This window comes from Amblyomma americanum, chromosome 7, assembly GCF_052857255.1.
Source record: "Amblyomma americanum isolate KBUSLIRL-KWMA chromosome 7, ASM5285725v1, whole genome shotgun sequence".
Lineage (NCBI taxonomy): Eukaryota > Metazoa > Arthropoda > Arachnida > Ixodida > Ixodidae > Amblyomma > Amblyomma americanum.
The window spans coordinates 180,137,173-180,156,499 of record NC_135503.1 but is presented as its reverse complement, the minus strand read 5'-3'; positions in this window follow the sequence as shown (position 1 = coordinate 180,156,499).

Below are 19,327 nucleotides of genomic sequence, written 5' to 3'. Positions count from 1 at the left end.
GTTTCAACACCGGATCGTTCTGGCCATATCGAAATCGGCGTCTCACAAGCACTTATGCTGTTGATCAGGTCTGTCATGACTCCGACAAGTATTACTGACTGCGAAGAACCACACCGAACAATTGGCTTGGGCATGTGCCGCCCCAGCAACGTTAAGAGACTCTTTTCCCACATAATACCTGCTCGACTACTCAACGTTCCCATGCCTGCAGTGCCAACTTCACTTAAGAACAAGAACGATACATTTCGCGTGGTTGCAGTGTCGCGCTCGGCGGGGAAGAGGCGTTAAAGACATCGCAACTTGCGGCCCAAGAGCTCAACTTAAAAAATTGTCTTCTCGCTTTAAACAAAAATCACCTCAATAAATGTTTCAGAAATGAAAGGTAAAAAAGCGCTCTACGTAACCCGCTATTGTTTGTATTTTTACTTGGAACACCTTATGGCGAAATTAACCAGTGTTTCTAGCTCAAAACGCAGTTTATGCAACTTTAGTATTTCTTTTTCTTCTATGAACCCAGTTTCATCATTTGTAACATTTTGTAGAGGTTTAAGACATCCAGAGGAACAAAACGACTATTTACGATTTCCCGAGGGCAAGTTCATATTTAAAATGAAAACGACAAAATGGTACATTTTCATAATTTTTCGATTGTAAAAAAATATTTATTCCGTGTAAAGCTGCATGCTCCGAATTACATCGAAAGGCAGAATCTGTGCAAATGTCAATGAAGAAAATTTTTTATGTGTTTTTAAAAACTTGAACTTGTTATTAATTATTGAGCAGTGCCTTGTTTGTCGCTTTTTATAAATATGTAAACTGCCCTCGCCTAACGAATAAATCTCTTTCGGCAAAAATATTTGAGCCTTTCATTACGCACATTACGATAAGTTTCCATGAAGTTTGTTGGACAAATTTGAGATGGTCGAGCGCCGCGTCTGGGACGTTTGGCGTGGAATGTCCCAGAGTCATTTGGCTCTCTTTTCACACGACGCCCGTGAGTGCCTTGGATAGTTATTTCCTGAATAGGCCACATGTCCTTAGATAGACTAGTTGTTTTCATGCCGCGTAACACCTTTGCCAGAAGTAAGCGAGCAGCCGTGACGGCGTCGGGAGCGGGCTCGCAGCTGAGCAGCGCCATTGCGGTTACCAGCGCTTTCCGCGCTCCCCGCTTGCGAGTGCTAACTGGCTCACGTATGCCTGCGCCCTCGCTCTCCTTCATTGGGTGATAACATGTAAGCGGGTAGTGTGGACGTCGAGTGATTTCTGGCCTTCGGAGCGCAGTCGTACTGAGCGAGGGAGCAGACTTACGTCAGCAAGTTTACACTGGAGCCGAGGAAAAGCGGTCAGGATGGATGAGCCTGAACCCTTTACGTCGGGTGGTGGTTCAAGCCACTTAGCCACCCAGCGTTTGGGACCGAATCGCCGCCCTCGGCTCCGAGCTCGCTCCGGCCACCTCCGCGCCTGCTCGGTTACCTTTAGCAAAAGCTGTGCATGCTGAGCCCTCTTGTCAGAAAAAAGACGTGTCCGATAGTTCTGGCATCATCCCAACAGTTGAACGATGCCGCGTGCTCAAATTGGTCCTACCATTCCTCTCTGTCTTCGCTTGGGGAGCCATTGGGACTTGGCGGCCCCCGCGGCTGCTGCAGGATGATCGGGGTCGACCACTGTGGCGAGCTGACAGTGCACGTTGCAGATTGTTTCCGGTTGGGCGCGAATGGTGCCGAACTCAGGTTGTGGCTGGCTCGGTGAGCCGGTGACAGCTGCTCCGGTGTGAAGCGCAGAGGGCTGTCGTCACGGCTTGCAGGGGATGTGCGGTACATGGACTCCGACCCAGCACCTCGACCGGATGTCACGTACGGCAGTCAGAAAAACATCAGAAAGGGCTACTAAGAAAAACTATTTACTTTGGGCTGTCCTGCTCCCAAAAGGAGCCGAATGGCAGCGTAGCAACAAGCGTGTCCGGCCGCCGAACAGAATACCCGAAGTTCTTGTCCGCGCTGAGTTAAAAGCTAGCAAGGAACCTTAAAGATAAGGAACGGAAAGCAACTACAATATTCTAGATATATATGCGGAATCAGCTGCTCGTGGCCGTTATCAATTGAGATAGGTCTGGTCGTATCTGGCGTTACAAAGGGAATGATCAACACCCGTGCCGGGGGCTTTCAGCGGGAACGAACAAAGACTCCGGTCTATGTATTTAGTATTTAGTAAGGGAAATTATGAGAGCATTAACATAGAGTTAGAATCATATTTTTTGGTTTTCGATACTTTGGCTGATGAACTTAGTACTGAGCAGTTATGGACCATTCTAAAAGAAAAACTCTTACAGCTACAAGACATGTTCATCCCCACGCAAACTATATCTCCTAGAAGAGCTAAAAACAAACCATGGTTCAACAGCCAGTTACGCGCTCTCACGAAAAGAATAAAGCGAGTTTATCTGAAAATTAGAAAAAGGCGTTGCCCTGGGAATCTAGCTGAACTAAAAAGGTTGAAATTTGAGTTTAAATCGCTAGCAGGAACAGCGAAACTTTCTTACTTTTCTTCACTTGGAGACAGGCTGGCACAGGATTCGAAGCAATTCTGGAAACATGTTCGCAGTCGCGGCAAAGATGACTGCTCGGTACCAACGATAAAAAGTGGTGATACGCTCATTGAAGACGACGCATGTAAGGCTGACACCTTTAGTAAATATTTCTTGTCGGTATTTACTTCATCCCACTAGCGAGCTTTACAGATTCCATCAAATGCTGATCTGATGCCAGAAGTTATCTTTAGTACAGCAGGAATTCGCAAGTTATTGCGCAATGTGAACCCGTCGGTTGCAAGCGGCCCAGATGATTTACCAGCAGCAGTTATCAAAAATTGCGCTGATACATTGTCATTGTATTTTACACGATTATTTGAAAAGAGTTTGCAAGAAGGCACTCTGCCGAAAGACTGGAAATTGGCTCGCGTTGTGCCTATCCATAAAAGTGGACCGATAAATTTGGTAGAAAACTATAGGCCAGTGTCTCTAACAAGTATAGCTTGCAAGACAATGGAGCATGTAATTTACAGTTCTATCATGTCGCACCTCGTTAAACACAATTTGCTTAACCCTGCTCAGCACGGATTTCGCCAAGGTTCGTCTTGCTCTACACAGTTGATTGAGTTTACTTATGATATCGCAGTTGCTATTGATAAACAGAAAGTTATTGATTGCATTTTTTTGGACTTCCAGAAGGCATTTGATATTGTTGCGCATGATCTCCTTGTTTCTAAATTACGCAGCTACAATTTGAATGAAAGAGTCATTGTATGGATCTCTGAATACCTATCCCTACGGCAGCAGAGTGTAGTTGTTGGTGGTCGCTCCTCAAACTATGGTTCTGTCACTTCAGGCGTCCCCCAGGGCTCTGTTCTGGGGCCACTTCTTTTTTTGTTGTATATAAATGATATTAATGCTGATGTTACTTCTTCGTTCAGAATGTTCGCAGACGACTGCGTGATTTATAGAATTATAGATAGTTCACTTGATGTGCAAAGCCTGCAAAACGACTTAGATAAGATAGCCATGTGGTGTAATGATTGGGACATGACTTTGAATACTAAAAAGTGTGTACACGTCACCTTTTCGAGGAAGCGTTCCTACCCTGCTTATATCTACACTATAAACCATGCTGCCTTGAAAAAAGAACAGAATTTTAAATACTTAGGCGTTTATCTTACTGCTGACCTGAGGTGGTCAAAGCATGTTAATTACGTCGTAAAGAAAGCTGCTGGTATATTAGGTTTGTTAAGAAGAAATTTCAGCCACCTTCCACAGCATCTCAAAGGACAGCTATATTTTACTCGCGTCCGCACAGTACTCGAATATGCATCAGTGTGCTGGGACCCGCACACACAAAAACTTATTGACAAATTGGAAAAACTTCAAAATAGGGCAGTCCGCTTTGTACTTGGAAACTATTCCAGGACACTCAGTGTCTCGGGAAGCAAAAAGAATCTTCAGTGGCCAGAACTTAAAGCTCGACGAAGAAACCTGAGATTAAAATGTTTGCATAACATTTTCTATTCCAAGACTGGCATAGACGGATCAAAATATTTGAAGCCGCCTTTCTATGTCTCGAAGCGAAGGGACCACAATTTAAAGCTTCATGAATTTCCTTTTAATGGTGACGTACTCCGTTATTCGTTTTTTTCTGCGAACAGTTCGCGAATGGAATGCTTTGCCGCCACATATTGTTAATGTTCTACCTAATGATGCCTTTTTTCACACGTTAAGTGCATGATTTTTTGTTTTTTGAATGTGAAAGTGCCCCCCTGCTGTAATGCTGAAAGGCGATGCAGGTACCAAATAAAAATAAAAAAAGAACAAAGATTCGCAGCACTATACTGCGTTTTATACATCAAGTGCAGCACTGTCAAAGCTAGCGCTCTCGTTTGCGCTGCCTGCATCCGCGACCAAAAAGTAGTGCACTCCTTGTGGTGAGCGAAAGATAGTAAATGTTTTGCCTTCAGGTTTACTACATGACACATTTGTTATGAGCTTGATTAAGTACACTCTTATTGCTGACGACATGCTATTGCTTTTTCGTGACTCAGACTACTCGGCCACAGAGCAAGCGCGGAGTAACACGCCTCCTTTTATTTTCCCATGCGGACTACGTCCGTGCCTTTCACAGCGTTGCGGCTGCTGTATGAAACGGAGTAGAATCTTCGTTGTGAGAATATACCTCCTCTGGCAAGAATAAGCATTCGGAAAATTTAGTGACTTAAATCTACTTCAGAATTTGGGTAGCATGCGCTGGAGGACAGCTCACTCCCTTTTTGTCCGATGCAGGAGTATTCCTATTTTGAGTGTGTGACTACTTTAAACTGAAGAACTGCTACTGCAACAGCTCTTAGTTTTAAGTTTGGTTTTAGCAGTCGCGACACCACTCTGAATTATAGCAGCAGCGGCTCCAGAGAAACTGTTCGCCAGCTTTCAGGCGCGGTGGAAAACATGATAGTTCTTGGGCACTTTCATGTGTTGGAGACTTATTTGTTTCCTGTATGCAAAATCAACAAAACCAAGTGAATCTAATGTTTGTTTTCATCACTACAGTTATTTGACATTTTCATACATTTCCACTGTAGTAGGAACATCGTCACGTTCTATATAAGTATGCAAAGTGGAAAACTAGTGTAGTAATGTCGACAATGTGGCACTAGGAATATTCTGGCGCCGGCTAAACCTTGGCCCGCAGCACTCGCAGCCGTTTACGAAACCCGTGTCTGGCTCCAGCAGTGGCGTCCTTGGACGCGGTCACACCCGGGTTTCCCACGCCCCCGCCGCTATCCGAGAATTGCGATGTTTGGCCTCAGAAGACGCAAACACCTGCCGAGTGCAGGCGACGCATCCGTGTGGCCAGGCGAGAGTCGGGGCCAGCGGCTGCGTATGCCTTGCAACTGCTGAGATAAAGCGTGGGCGGGCTGCATGCGGGAAGAACACAGGTTCGGCGGTGAGTGTGTTTGAGTTTGAACGGAGCAACGACTGTGCGCGGTGACCCGGCGAGCCGCATGTCCTGCTTTGACAGTGCAGCAGTAGCGCGAGCTACGTCTACTTGGGCCTTGGATTAGTGCGCATGGCCGGAGGAGGTGCCGAAGCACTGTGTGGTAACAATCTTCACTTTCGAGCGAAACCTTAGCATACGACATCACGTCGTGCTAGTGACTTCAACAGCCGAGGGGTTATCGTTGGTTCACAGCGCCAAATTCTCTCAGACGTCACGCGCTACCGCGGCCACTCCGCGCGCGCCGCAGCCGGTGGAGGTTGGGGAGGGGCCGAGTGAGTGGGGCCCGCGCAGGAGCGCCGCCGTTTTGGCGTGCGAGAGGAGGGGAAAAGCGCGAAGACGCGGAGGTTAACATTTTGCTTGCATATAACTCAGCTGTCCCAAAACGCATTAAAATCATTCCTGCTGGAGGATAATTATGAATCGGCGTGTTTTAACATCTCAGACATATCGCAACTTATTGAGAGCCCCTTTCTGGGTGTCTTTAAGGCATCTGTAGAATACTGTAAGGTACTGTTATAGAAATATTGAAGGTGAAAGGGACTTTATCACAAGTAAAATGGGGTAGATGTCTCTGAAAATTGAACAGCGGGTAGTGCAGAACGCGGTCAGTCTAACCACCGAAGCGATCTCGAGCAGCGCGGTGGCGCTTCGTCATTCTTTTTTTCATCTTCCTAAGAGGCACCAGGTGCGGCCGTCATTGTTCGCTACAATTCCACCAGGTTTGAAGAGGAGCCACCCTGGCGACCTATGGCGGGGGCAAGAGGAGCGGGACGTAGTAGATCTTGAGGCAGTTGACGCGGACAGTTTCTTCGCCGCGATATTCGCTATTTCTAAAAAGAGGACGCGAGAGGCACCACAATGTAAATGACAGGGGACGCTTCCTAGAGGATTCGATAACGGCCGTGGTATTGGGTGCGAAATTTCGATGACAACCCCGTGGTATGCATGGCCTAGAACCCACAGCCAAACGACCGATACAGTAGGAAAAACGTGTGGCGTCTGATGTTGATCGTAGCGATAGTTTTGTAGGCCTTGGAATTTCAAGGTATAAGAACGGGCCTCACTGCTAACATTCCTCCGCATGCTTCGCAACTTCTGAAAGTGGCTTCCACTCGGAGGCATTGGTAGTATAAGGTAAGATGGTGTCCATGGCGGATGATGTCTCATGCTTATACAGCCGGAAGAAAGGGGTAAAGCCGGTTGGCGACGGCGTGGATGTATTGTACGTGTGCGTCACGAAAGGAAGGACGGTGTCCCAATTGGTTGAACCTGCCCCTGCGTACAGCCTGAGCATTTCTCTGAGAGTACGACTAAAGCGCTCGGCCAGCCCGTTAGTTTGGGGCTGGTAGGCAGTAGCGGACCGTACGATGCGAAATTCGGCATGCATAGCTTCAACGACGCGGGAAAGAGAGAAGCGGCCTCTGTCAGCAGCTTACGTGCCTCGCCGTGGCGAAGAACAAAATGATGCAGAAGGAACCAAACAACTTTTCGGGCAGTAGTAGCAGGAAGGGCGGCTGTCTCGGCAGATCGGGTGAGCTGTTCAACGCAGACGATAATCCAACGGTTCCCTCAGACCGTGCTGGGGAGCGGCCCGTAGAGATCAAAATAAACACAATCGAAAGGTCGTGCCGGGCATGGGAGTGGTTTGCCAGGGGCCTGGCGCACGGGCGCGGATGACTTCAACCGCTGACAGGCGATACAGGAGCGGACGTATGTATGACTGCAGGCGTACATGCCGCGCCAATAATAACGTTGATAAATATTTAAAGGCTTTCAGCATACTACTATGGGCACACTGACTGTCTGCATTAAAAGAGATGCAAATTTAAAATTTGAACCGGCAGAGAATCGCGAGAACCCTCCGCCGACCATCAGGCATGTGTTGCGGCGGTAGAGGAGGACGTCCCAAACGGCAAAATGCGGCACTTGACGACGTAAAGTTCGAGAAGGCGCAACGTTGGAAGATGCGGATACGACGCCAATGAGGGACACGAGCCACGGTTTTTCCGCTGTTCCTAAGGAATGTCAGCGTTGGTAAGAGATGAGAGGACGGAATCTGTCGCCGAGGAGCAAGCAGCGTCGCTGGAAAAGGGAGGCCGAGACAAAGCACCGGCGCCCACGTGCTTGCGACCAGATCGGTTGGCAACGCGGATGTCAAACTCCTGAAGGCAAAGAGCCCACTGAGCGAGGCGGCCGGACGGTTCTGTAAGAGAGACAGTACAGCCAGCAGAGCGCGTGATGATCGGTGCGACTTCAAAATGGCGACCGTACACACAGAGTCAGAATTTCGTTAGTGCCCATACAGTGGTAAAGCGCAGCTTCTCTGTAACGGAGTAGTTTCAACTTTACCGAGCACACGACTCGCATACGCAACGGCGTATTCTTCGAAGCCATCTTTTTGCTGAGCCATGACAGCTCCCGAGGCCAACGTCACTTGTATCCGTATGGATCTCGGTAGATGCTGTTGAGTCGCAGTGGCAAGGAAGTTGCTGCGAATCCAAAAGATGGCGCAGGGTACTGAACGCTTCGTCGCACTCCGCTGACCTGCCAGACATGTCAATGTTTCCTCCAAGTAGCTTCATCAGGGGCGCAATTATCTCGCCAAATTGCGTAGGAGGCGCCGAAATTTAGAACACAGACATATGAAGCTTCTAAGTTGCTAAAGCGAGACCGGTTTAAGAATCTCTGCCACAGCATGGAGCTTGGCCGGGTCAGGGCGACCGCGTTAGAGATGACTTACCCCAAAGTGGACAACATCCGGGCTCCGAATAGGCACTCCTTGAGGTTCAGCAGTAGGCCGGCTTCAGCCAGGCAATTCAAAACTTGCTGTAAGCATTCGAGATGCGTGGCAAAATCGGCAGAAATGATAATAATGTCGTCCAAGTAGCAAAGGCAGATCTGCCACTTGAATTTCCACAAGATGTTATCGATCATCCCTTCGAAGGCTGCGGGCGCTTTTGCACAGACCGAACGACATCATGTTGAATTCTTAGAGGCTGTCGTGGACGACAAATGCTGTCTTCTCTCTCTCAGAGGCGGAGATCGGCACTTGCCAACAGCCGGAGCGTAAGTGAAGGGACAAAAAGTGCTCGGCGCCTTGGACGTAATCTAGAGCATCGTCAATGCGAGGAAGAGGCCTTTGAGATAAACGGGTGAAACCACGTAGCAACATGTCCTCAACTTGTTCGAAGATGACGCGACGCTCTGCCGCCAACACGCGATATGGCCGCTGTCGAAATGGGCGGTGAGAACCAGTCTCAGTGCGATGAGCGACGGTGGACGTCCGGCCTAGAGGAGTGTAGGCGGCATCGAAAGTGGACCGAAAGGTCTGTGGAAGGGCCGAGAGTAGCGTCCGGTGAGTGAAAGGAAGGGCGTCGTCAATGCCGACCCGGATGAAGGCGTCTGGCAACAGATCACGTGCCGGATCTGAATGCAGAGCGTTGATACAGGAACTGCGGGAAGTCTCATCCAGCTCAGAAAGAAGGCGGGCAGGTTGAATGAAACTCGAAGACTCACCACGTAGCATTGTAAGCGGGCACGGAGAAGGATTGTGGATGAACATCTTCGTGAGAGCTCCTTGAGCAGCGAGAACAGCAGATAGCAGCGGCATGCGTTTGGGGTGCGGTGAACAAAGGAACGAGACGGCGAAATATAAAGCAGTGAAGGCGGAAGTAGCAGGACATGAGAGAAACGCAAGCGCGGAAGCCTCCGGTGCAACGTCGACGTCTTCGGCGACGATGAGCTTTTGAGGACACACGGATTGGGTGTTGTCGGTCAGTTCGTCGGACAGTGCACAAAAGTCAACCACAGCTCGGGCGCAATCGATTATGGCGTTATTTTTCGACAAGAAACCCCACCCGAAAATCATGTCGTGCCAACAGGCCGCAATGACCAAGAACTCTATACAAAATACATGCCATGACGACCCGCACTGTGCATGTGGCCAAAGATGCGATCCTCCTTTAGTAGCAGTGCGGAGTGAGAAACTATCAAATAATGCCAGTTTTTCTAAGCGACGGCAGAGTCACTCGTGAATCACACGGCAGCGCCTGTGTCGAACAGCACATATAAGATATATTATCGACAAAGACCGCTATTGTGTTCGCGGGCAAAAGATGAGGCCTTGAACTTTCCCAGAGAACACAGTTCTTGCCTCAGGAGCTGTGAAACTCAGTATCGCTCGTCAACGAATGTAGGCCGACGGCGCATTGGTAACAGCGAACGGCGTCTTGTATAGGTAGAACGATGTGTAGTATACGGACGCTGGTCGTTTGCGTACGCATCCGCAGAGGAGGCAGAACGAAGCAGCTGAAATGAGCAGGCTGAAGACGCAGCCTCGGGAGCGGCGACCATACGACAGCGAGTGAGGCGGGCCACATGTGTGGGGAAACCACACGAAAAGCATAGAGGACTATTGTCTGCTGTGTGCCAGGGATTGTAATCTAACGGTGGGAGAGCATGGAACGGAGCTGCGCGAAAAAGGCGTTGCCTTGCGAAGGTGACTGGGTGGCAGTGCCACAGGCCGAAGCCGCGCAGCCACTGCGGCGTAGGTAAAAGCAGCGCAACAGGAGCAGGTTGGCTATACCGTGCCAGCGCTCCACCGTACGCCGAAGGAGCAACGGAAGGAAATTCACGGGTGGGGGCTGGAAGGACTTCTGCAACTTGGTCTCGGATTACCTGCGGCAGCGTGGGCGCCAGAGGGTCGGCAGCGTCCGGAGTCAAGTGGACGAGAGAGAATTGAAGCGCAAATTCTTCCCGAACATACTGCTTGGTCTGTGGAAGCAGTGGCGACTGTTCAGAGTCAAACGTCAAAGCCGCCAGAGGCTCCGGGTGCGAGAGTGGAGAACGAATGAGAATGCAGCGCTTGCGTAATTCGTCGTAGCTTTGACATTCGTGATGATGTCGACGTTTGCTGGATTTTCGGCCAGAAGCATCTGGAATGCGTCGTCGCCCACGCCGTTCAGAATTCTGTCGATCTTAGCGCGCTCGGGCACTGAAGCGTCCACGCGCTTTCGCAGGTCTGCAACATCTTCTATGTACCTAGGGAAATTCTCACCAGGCAGCTGCGCCCGGCCACGCAGGCGTTGCTCAGCGCGCAGATTGCGCACCGGAGGCCGACCGAAGACATCTGCGAAACTCTGCTTGAAGGCGAACCACGATGTAATGTCAGCAGCGTAGTTGCTGTTCCACAGATTTTCAACGTACGTGAGATAGAAGATGACGTTGTTGAGTTAGATCGTATCGTCCCATTTTTTATGGGCACTGACCCGCTCGTACGAGGCTATCCAGTCGTCGACGTCGTGGTCTGCGGTTCCGGTGAAGACAGCAGGATCCCGCTGGCGCAAGGCTCCAGCGCAGACCACGATCGGAGGAGGGGCGGTAGGAATAGAGCTGGAGTCTTCAGGCATGGTAGTTATTGGGATCGTACGGCTTCGAAGCTGCCGGGTGTCAGTAAATCCGCAACTCCACCAAGTTAAAGGGGCTTTATCCGCAAATAAAACAGGTATAGAATTCTCCGAAACCTGAACGGCGGGCAACGCACAACACGGCCAGTCTAACCACCCAAGCGACGTCGAGCAACTCGACGGCGCTTCGTGCTTCTCATTTTCACCTTTCTGAGTGGCATCAGGTGCCGTCGTTATTGTTCGCTACATTGGTAATGGTCTAATCTTCCGATGAGTAGCAAAATATTTCTTTGAAGTGTCTGCATCGCTCGTATTTCGAACGTTTTTGATGGTAGCAAACACGCTAATAGCAAGTAACGCTACAGTTTGGGCGTGGTGCAATGACATGAAATAATAGTTTAAGCACACAACTAGACGGGGGTGGTGACGACAGACAGGTAACACACGAGAACTACTTTGCAGAAATTTCTTATTAACCGCAGAGAGAGATATCTAGGCGCTAAAACTTCCATATTACTAGCAAAAAAGAAATGCTAGCCTGCCGAGGGGAGGTCGGCGGATATCTTGATTGATAGACTGAAATCTGGCCATATGTGAAAAAAAGTACGCTCGTAAACTATATTTCTCATTGAAAATGCGCTTGTCCTGAATTTCTGGATGTGAATGGTTTCCTTAGACTTCAGTGTTAGAATTTGTTTCATCTTTGCTTAATGGGTGTGTCCTGAAGTAAGTGGCGCGTAACACGTCATAGTTTCTGCAGTGTGGCGCAGCTTGATAACCCTAAGAAGGGCGTCCTTTTGGAGCACTTTTTGCGTACCTTTGATGCTCACGGCACTCTGCGAGCCATGGCCGTATTGGTGGCTCTAGAAAAACCGGCTACGATTGCGTATAGCGGGCGGCTTTTTTATACTATGACGTTGTTCTTGTAAAACGCTCAAAGGGCTAGAAGCAATAGTCGCTTTCTAGCACTAGCGCCCCAGCGCTGACAGTCGGAGCTCTTACCGCCAACCGCGGTGCGGTAAGTGGCCACCACCGCGGGTTCGGACCACTGGGGCAAACACGAGTCGTCTACTCGGAAGAGCGTTTATTGCTGCCCAGCGATACACGCAATAGCAAACAACCACCACAGTGAGCAACGTTCCGTTCGCGCACAGGGATCAAAAAGTACAAAGGGGAGGACGCATGCGAAAATGTGGGGAAGAAGGTTCCGCTCACGTGGGGTGGGACCTCGCTCACGACAGTCAAGTGACACACGCCAGCCGGGCGCTACTTTGACATCAGCGGTCTCCTTGGAATATCTGTGACTCGTGCGCGTGCGCGGCTGCCGCCAGAAGACTAGCGAGAGAGAAATTGTGATTTTTTTTTTTTGAAGGGAAGAGAAAATACACTGGCGCACGTAACTGTTGACCGAGCTAAGTGGCATCACCGCAATTTCAACAGGCTGCAGAGGGGGAAGTAGGGGAGGTGGGAATTACACAAGAGAAAGGACAGGCAAGAACGGGCAACTGGAGAAACTAGCCTCCTCCCGCGCTGTAGAAAGGAGGTCTCCCTGTCCTAAGAGGGGAAAGAACGAAAGTCTCCGCGGCGGTGTCGCCGCGTGGCGCGTGAGGAATATGGGGCGGCGGGAGTGCCTTCCCCTCGCAAACATACCGAACGGCACGTGCCTAACATCTCGTTATAATTACGTGCGGCCGTTAATAAGAAACAGGGGATTGATGTGTATCCCCTCATTCCCCCCCCCCCTTCTTAAAACTGCCCTACAGCCAAGCAGTGACCGCGTTCACTATGGGATGTACCGAGCGGGGCCGGCAAAACGTCGTTAAATTTTGAGGCCAATTTAAAAGTTTAAGCTCACAGCCACCGGAGTCGTTGTTGAAGGAAGGAAGCCAGGTCGAATAGACCGAGCAGGCGATCACCATGGAGGGCCGTGGATCCAAGCGTTCAAGGGGTTCTGTGAACGCAGGTCTCACTTCCTATGGTCCGTTGGGCAGGGCAGCTGTACCGTGACGTACGGGCGGTAGGGAGGATCAGGGCATTTACGCACGGTGATGTTCCGTTGCATAGCATGCAGCAGGCGTCCGCTCAGCCGGTCGAACACCCCGCTCTTGGTCTGTCCTCTCGGCGGCCATTCTGCGGCGGAGGCTGAAACGCCAACAAGGCTGAGGACTGGGTGAGTTGGTAGTGATTCATCTTTAAACCAGCGGAAGACACAACACACCACCCTCGTCTTATGCTCATATCTTCGCCTGTGTTGTGTCTTCCGGCTGGTTTTAAGATGAAGGAAAGGTGTCGACCCGTCTCCCTCCGAGGGCGTGCAACGGCGTGCGCAGCGGGGCGCCGGGAAGCTCTCGATGTGGAATCTGCATCTGCGGCCTCCGGGGACTCTAAGGCGGCTTCTTTGCAGCAGCTTTCGCTGTGGTAGATACCGGCGCCAGTTTCCCAAAATTCTCGCTCGCTCGTCCCGCAGCCGACCGGAAGTTGACATATCATCATCGTCATCATCCTGGCCATGCCCACTGCAGGGCACAGCCTCTTCCATGTCTCTCCAATTAACTCGGTATTTTTGCCATCCGCGCCCACCCTATGCCCGCAAACTTCTTTATCTCATGCGTCCACCTAACTTTCTGCTGCCCCCTGCTACGCTTGCCTTCCCTTGGAAACCGCTCCGTACCCTTAAGGACCTCCAGTTATCTTGCCTTCACAATACATATGATGTCATTAACCCTCGTTTGTTCCTTCGCCCCCTCTGCCCGCTTCCGGTCTCTTAACGTTACAACTATCATTTTTGTTTCCATAGATCGCTCTGTTGTCCTTAACTTCAGCTGAAACCCTTTAATTAGCCTCCACGTTTTTACCCCGTAGGTGAGTGCTGGTAAGATACAGCTGTTGCATACTTTTCTCTTGAGGGATATCAGTAAACTGCCATTCATGATCTGAGAGAGCCTGCCATGTGCGCTTCACCCACTTCTTATTCTTTTAGTTATAGGTAAGGGTTAATTATAAAGTTGTGGTACAGGCCATTGTTCTGCAGTGCGCGTGGTGTGGCTGATGATGATGATGACTGCCCACGAGAAATGTGCACTCAGGTGGCATGCGCGTTTGAACGGCACAATGCCGAGAAGGATGATGGGGACCGACATGCTTAGCGAGCAGCCCTCTAAGACGGCGTTTCTTGGAGTCCCGTCGCCAGTCGCTATGCTATCCGGTATTCTCGAGGACTGCCCGGGCTGTAGCAACGGCACGGAGGAGGCGTTCGGTGCACAACACAAAACACCTGTCACGAAGGCGGGGCGGAAGCAGTCGTCAGCGGTGGCGCGGAAATATTCTTTTGCTAACTTTTGCGCGCAAAACAAAACACGGCGACGGCACGACTAGAGCGCTTAACGGTCCTTAAAAGAAAACTTTAAGCCACCGAGTATCTGCCACGCCTCGCTATGGTGTTGCGCCGCTCTATGATTTTATCTGAGGCCTTATAACGCATCACTCTCTCAAACACTCTTAAGTTTCAGAGCTTGACGTCAAAATGACGATACCGCGAGGCGTTGACCGCGGAATCAGCGAATTAGCAGCAAGGTTGGGGAGGCTAGTAGCGGGGCTCCGCCCAGGAGCCATTATATTTGCACGAAAAAGGAACGTGTGATACTGTTTTGCTGTTAAGATGCAGTGAATATAATGAGCAATTATTTATTTTCCTAAGAAACTGTATTGAAAATTCAATAACATCAAGCAAAACAAGAAGTATCCTCAGTTTTAAAATTAAGTTACCTGTTCAGTTACTTTTTTTGCAGCGAAGGTGTGCTTTCAGCGGTAAAGCGTGCATTTGTCCGCTTAAAAAACAGAAACGCAGTAAATAAACAACTGCTTTATTTTACTGATAAACTGTGTTGAAAAGTCAGCACAACGAAGGAAAATTAGAAGAGTTCTCAGTTTTGTGATTAAATTTGCTCTTGGGTAACTTCTCTTGCCATGACGGCGCGCTGGCATCGATACAACGTGAAAATGGCGGCCTGCAAGGGAACAGATTTTTCGACGGCTAGTTCCTGGATTTTTTTTTGCGTTTCGTCTAAAATCAAGGTACTTTGCCGACGACTAAGTGCGCGTAGAAATCTGTTTGAAGGTAGATATTGCTACGCTCCAGCGGAGATCAACTTACAAGGAGCGCTCGGCTCGAAATTCGACCTAGACAACTTTATTCTGTTCTCGGTCGGCGCCCACTATGGATGACCGAGCGACGACTGGTTCTGTTTATTTCTCTTTCTTAGAAAATACCAGACAACCATGAATCATCACACAGAAGAAACTGCCGACAGACGGGAGCAGACAGGTCCAGCTGCTGACAGCGCGCAATCTGGGTGCGGGAAATGAGAGACAGCCGACACGACCTGCCTCTAAGGCAACATTCACTCGTCTGTCTAGCAACCTAGTGATGCCGCCCACGTCGGGCTAATCACTTGATGTTCCCTTTGTGTTTCTTTTCCCAGATTGGCTGACGTTCAGTTGTTGCGGTAGTTTTTTTTCTGCCTGTGCAAGATGCAGAAATTGCGATGTTTATGCTCCATTTTATTTCTTTAGACAGAAAGGAAGCACTTGATTTGATAACCTTGCTATTGTCACCGAGGAAGGAACGAGCTTGTTCCGTTAACATTATTTGATGATCTAATAAATCCGGGGTCGACCAGGCAAGAAGTAGGTTCCTTTCATGGCTTGTGTAGAGGAGAATTGCAAAGGGCAGAAAGTTGAGCAAGTTTGTTCACGTTCACTGGTACACAGCGCTTGAACTCTCCACAGTGAATGTGTAGAGTCAATGTTCAAGTTTGCGTATGATCCAGGGCAGCGAGGTAGGTAGGACAGGACACTGATGTGTATTATATTATTGTATTTCGCGCAACGCCAAACATCATCCGAAAATGGCTTACCGGGCCTCGCTGGCAGCAAGGTGGCAATATTGACGTATTGGAGTGCCCGTACTGTGGCTGTATGTGTCGTGATAACCTGCACCACCTAGTTTGGCATTGTTCATAGTTCCGCAAAGGACGCGACGACCTCGTCGCCAAGCATGGTTTTCCCACCCATGGCGAGGAATTTCGTGTATTGACCAGAGCCGGAGCGAACGGCATCATGGAAGATATTGGCAAATACGCTAAGATAAGTGGCCTCTACAAAGCAGTGTAAAGCGTGGCTAGACCAACTATGCCGTTCCTTCATGTATCATTAGACCCCTACGTTTCCTTTCCTTATCAACCCAATTCCCCAACAAACGGCAATGAGCCTCGCTTTCTAAATAAATAGCTCATTAATTCATTTTGCGCAGCCGGCAGAGTGATGTTGGTATAGCTGGGTTTGGTGACGACAATGTTTGAAGGGCTTTAAATGATTTACATAGCTTATAACAACATGCACTTCCTTTCAACTCGGAAGAACACTTAGGTTTTTGTTTTATAATTATGGTCCATCTTATCTGACACACCCTGTATACAGGCCGCTCGAGTAGGAAAGGAAGCAACCAGTTGAAAATGACTAGAATAATAAATACCTTGAAGAAAAGTAGCTTGAAAACAGTTATACATGTCACACATATTATGTGATAGCATAAGGAGCTTGTCGGGCCATTTTGCAGTGTCACCGTCTCAGGCGTTCTGGACTAGACCTCATAGCATTGCGCTAACGCAAACAAAGCTAGGTGTCAGTCATGGAGCAAAAAGAGTGCTCAAAATTTCCCATAATGGAGCTGCATTTATATTCTTAGAGCTGTATAGCATTCCTAGCAACGGTGTTGCATGTTTAGTTATTGTGAAATAACTTCTACTCACGCACTATCTCTGTGATGTTTCGCATCTTTGTCTATCAGTGAAGACGTTCTAGACATTCAGCAGTCAATGTAGTCACTGCACCTTACAATATTTATTATGCATTGCTGTGCAGCGGACTCCTTGCAGTAAGTGCAGCTTTTAGCACCGAGTGAAACCGCTAGCCACATATCATAAAGCTGAAAGCTCAGCTTTGGTATTTACACACATTATATGTGTGAAATGGTTTTCTAGTCGTGAAAATGCATTACGTTCACTGTAACATGCTGTATTTATTGTTCAGGTATCCTCTGTATGAAAACAACCAATTTGAAACTCAATTTTTTTTCTTAATTGCACTTGAAAACACCATATATTATTTATACATCAAGGCGAAGTATGCTTGTATGTACACTGCCACTTCTCCAATAGAAACACTCGTGTAAAATACTGGGCTTAAAAAAATAAACGCTCTTACTGAATGTATGATGCTATAAATATAAGCTTTGTTGGTGCTTTTTGACTCCAAAAAGCATCACGAAGTGCCTTACTCCAGCACTACACGTTTGGTTTATGCATGTTCGTCACCCGGGTAAAGACCACAGGCACTCCACCAAGCTGGAATGATAGCATGGAAGGGGCAGGTAGGCTGACAAAAGCATTGGCAAACGAGAGTGCACAATCATGATTTTCACGTAATGGGCGAGCTGGTTCAACACCTTTTCCGAGTTTGGCAGTGGCAGTGGTGAGCGACAGACACGTCTTACAAGTTTTGCGCACTTTTTCCAGGACACAGCGGCCACCGTCAACGCCTTCCAGCAACCGTGTGCTATTCCCTCCGTCAGCAGTAACCGGCCACGCCCCCCGCTCTCGACAGTTTGGCAGTGGCAGTGGTGAGCGACAGACACGTCTTACAAGTTTTGCGCACTTTTTCCAGGTCCGTTCCTGTTTTGATGAGGCTGTCGCCTCGCTTCGACCCTGGCCCTACCGGAGCTGAACAAGTTGGTTTAAATCGTCGTCTTTTCGTCGACATCCAGGACACAGCGGCCACCGTCAACGCCTTCCAGCAACCGTGTGCTATTCCCTCCGTCAGCAGTAACCGGCCACGCCCCCCGCTCTCGACAGTTTGGCAGTGGCAGTGGTGAGCGACAGACACGTCTTACAAGTTTTGCGCACTTTTTCCAGGTTGGTGCACTTTTTCCCCTCATTTTAACGTCAGTGTAACTGTCTTACTGCCACTGCTGCTGCCAAAACTGTTGATACGCGAGTTCAGTACTTTGAAAAATGGCCAAAGAACTTCAGAAATTGTTTGAGGATCTTAAGCGTGAGATGAAACAAGAGTTTCGCGAGCTAAAAGAAAGTTTCGAGCGAGAACTCAGGAAGGATGTCAGAGATATTAAGGCCAGCATGAGTTTCATAAACCAGTGCTATGAGGAAATGAAAGCTTCCGTGAAAAAAGTTGAAGCAGAGAACGAGGCTCTGAAAGAAAGTATAAGCACGTTGAAGGAAGAACGCGAAGCTCTCTATGCGCAAGTAAAAGAGCAGGAATCCCGACTTATGCAGAACGAGCAACACTCGCGGTGCCTGAACGTCGAAATTAAAGGAGTGCCACGGGTAGACGGTGAAAACCTGCACGAACTGACAAAACAGTTGGGTGAAGTAATCGGGACGCCTCTGAAGGACACTGACATTGAAGTCTGCTATCGGGTCCAGACCGCCGGAAATTCTACCTCCCCTAACATAATTGTGCAGTTTACTCACAGAGCTCCGCGTAACTATTTCTTAGAAAAAGCAAGAAAGCACAGGCTAACGGCTCGTGACCTCGCGATAGAACAAGATGATAAAATTTTTGTCAATGAGCACCTGTGTCCGGCAATGAAACGCCTCTTCGGTGCTGTAAATGCCGCGAAAAAGGAACGAGGATGGGAATACGCCTGGGTCAAGAATGGAAAAATCTACGTTCGCCAAACTGAAACATCAACAGTTATTCCTATCACTCGCAAGGATCAGCTCTCTAGGATTGCTTAAAATGTTCCAGCTTATCTGTACAGCTTGTATGCTCTAAACATGGATTTTCTACCACAGCCAATTCATAAATTGGCCAAAAAGAAAAAACCTGCCCTATCTTTTTTTCATCAGAACGTCCGATCTTTAAGAAACAAAGATAATGAAATGCATGCTTTGCTAGAAGTATTTGAAATGTCTTTCACTGTGCTCATGCTCACTGAAACATGGTATGAACGCGAAACGGCTATATTCTGCCCATCTGGTTATCAATGCTTCTATCGAAATCGTCACGACAAAAGAGGCGGTGGTGTTTCTATCCTGGTAAAAGATAACCTGCTGTGTGATACCGAAGAGAAATTCTGTGCTGTCACTCCTGATTTTGAAGTGCTTACCTTACGACACCTTGACAATATGTTTTGCGTGGTCTACAGACCGCCATCTGGTACCTTTAGCCGTTTTTTGGCCTTCCTTGAAGAACTTTTAAATATGTGACGGAGCAAAAAGCACAGATCTTCTTAGGTGGAGACATGAATGTGAACATGATTGTACCTACTCCTTACCAGAAAGACTTGAGCCTTACCCTTTCTAC